Source organism: Neovison vison, chromosome 3 (assembly GCF_020171115.1).
Source record: "Neovison vison isolate M4711 chromosome 3, ASM_NN_V1, whole genome shotgun sequence".
Classification (NCBI taxonomy): Eukaryota; Metazoa; Chordata; class Mammalia; order Carnivora; family Mustelidae; genus Neogale; species Neogale vison.
Window position 1 is genome coordinate 61,934,543 of NC_058093.1, and position 2,317 is coordinate 61,936,859.

Consider the following 2,317-nt stretch of genomic DNA (forward strand, 5'->3'; position numbering starts at 1 on the left):
GTAGAACATACTAACGGTAGTTTCAGAATACTATCCTTCCATTTATGAGTTCTGTGCTTCAAATGACATTGGCTGTAGAAGTCTAACAAAAAAACAATAAATATACCTAGTTATTTCAGCATTAGCATGTCTTTAAACTTGAACATCAAGGCAATCCTTGATGTGTTGGCTAGTCAACTTTACACTTACAGTTTTATTAGTGGGAATTCATAATCCCCATATCTAAAGGAAAGTTTGGAAAATAATTTCATAACTTTTAGTTTCTTCATCAATAAGACAGTGATAAATTGGTATGATATTCTATAGAGTTGGAAGGTTTGAATTATGAATAAGTAACAATTATACGTACAAAAAAGTCTGTCACAGATGGGAATTGTAAAATGTTAAATCTGAGAAAGAACCATCTCTTACATTTATTGGAAAACAGAGACTTCTAAATAGAATTGTCAGTGGGCCTGGGTGGCTCAGTTGTCATTAACCACCTGCCTTTGGCTCAGGTGATGATGCCAGGGATCAAGTCATATTGACCCCCTGCTCAGTGGGAAGCCTGCCTTTCCCTCTCCCTATACCCTTCCCAACCCACTCGTGCTTTCTCTCACTATTTCTCACTCTCAAATAAATAAATAAAATCTTTTAAAAAATAGGGTTGTCAGATTTAGTAAACAAAAATACAGGATGCCCAGGGGCAGAACTTCCCTGGGGAAGGGGTTCGGGATCTTCAGCCTGGGTCGTGCTCCATGCCTGCACTTGTCCCCTGCGGGGATGCTGCCTCTGTGGTGCCCTGTGTCCTGCAGGCTGGGTTTGGCTGAGGCTGGACTGGGTGCCAGATGTACCCCGCCACCCCAACCATGCATGCAGACCTCTGGACTACTCCATGTACACGTGGGCCTGGTGCAGCTGCGAGGCTCTGCACAGCCCAGGAGGATAAAACTTCGGTTGAATCCCTGAATGATGAAATTAAAGTGGAAAAGAAGATACAGAACATTAAGTCCCTTCCCAAGATGTCTGGAGGTTGGTAGCTGGAAATGAATGGAACAGAAGCCAAACTATTGAGGAAAGTTGCTAGAGAAAAGATCACTGACACTTTCAACATTCATAATAGCATCCTGCCAACATTTGATGGGGAGGAGGAGCCCAGAAGATGAGGTTGGGCAAAAAGAGGAGGACAAGAGCGACATTTTCTCCCTCTGCGAAATGAGCTTTCAGTCCATTGGCAAGTCTTTGTGAAAGGACATTGAACACCAATTCCATGACCTGGGCCTTATATGACCCCCTGGTAGATTTCTTGGCAGACCGAGGGGCGGATAACAATTTTGTAGTTGAATTAGTGGATCTCTGCACAGCCCTCGAGCACCAGGAATACATTACTTTTCTCATAGATCTCAAAAGTTTTGTCAAGAGTCAGAAGAGCAGACAAAGACATTGAATATCTTAAATTCAAGGCAGACCTTGCCCAGGGAACCATCCTACTCTGAAGCCAGTCCCAACCATGCTTTGAGATGGTTTTCAGCCTAACATCCTGGGAAATAATCCAAGCATAAACAATTTGCATTGTCCTCTTTCTTACTCTTCATTTATTTCTTCTCTACAAATCTGTTATTCCTAGATGCTTGTATAACGTAATGATGGACAATAAAATTGGTTTATGTCCTCAAAAAAAAAAACAAAAACAAAAACAAAAAAATCAGAATGCCAAGTTAAATTTGAGTTTCAGGTAACAGTGAATAGTTTTTGGCTTAAGTATATCCCATGCAATATTTAATTATGCAAAATAGTTATTTATTGTTTATCTGAAAATCAGCTTGAACTGGCACCCTGTATTTTATCTGGCAATCCTACCCTAAAGGTATCATAATTTTTTTCAAAACACATATAGTTAACTAAATGCTGAGGCAGGAACAGAATCTGAACAATTAAGGAGTTACAGACATTCCTACAAAGGATTGTTATGTAGTAGCATATTTTATTTTAGTTTATTTTATTTTTTGACAGAGAGCTGGAGAGCACAAGCAAGGGGAGTGCTAGAAGGAAAGGGAAAAGTAGGCTTCCTGCTGAGCAAGGAGCTCCATGCTAGGCTCAATCCCTGGTCCCTCAGGGACCACAACAGTTGCCAAAGGCAGATGCTTAACTAACAGTCACCCAGGCACCCCTATAGTAGCATGTTTTAGAAAAGAAAATAACTATATTTCATAACCATAATTTCAGAGAAACTGGAAACAATGTAACTGTTTAAAAAGGAAAGCTTTGAATCTATTGATTCTAGTTACCAAACTCTGAGTTTTTTTTTTCTCAGAATTAAAAAAAAGGGCTTACATTT

The 2,317-nt window shown here is 39.9% G+C and overlaps 1 pseudogene; it reads left to right on the forward strand.

Annotated features, from left to right (window-relative positions):
- The first annotated feature begins 848 nt into the window (after positions 1–848).
- LOC122903508 lies at positions 849–1,426 on the forward strand (annotated as a pseudogene).
- Positions 1,427–2,317: the final 891 nt, after the last annotated feature.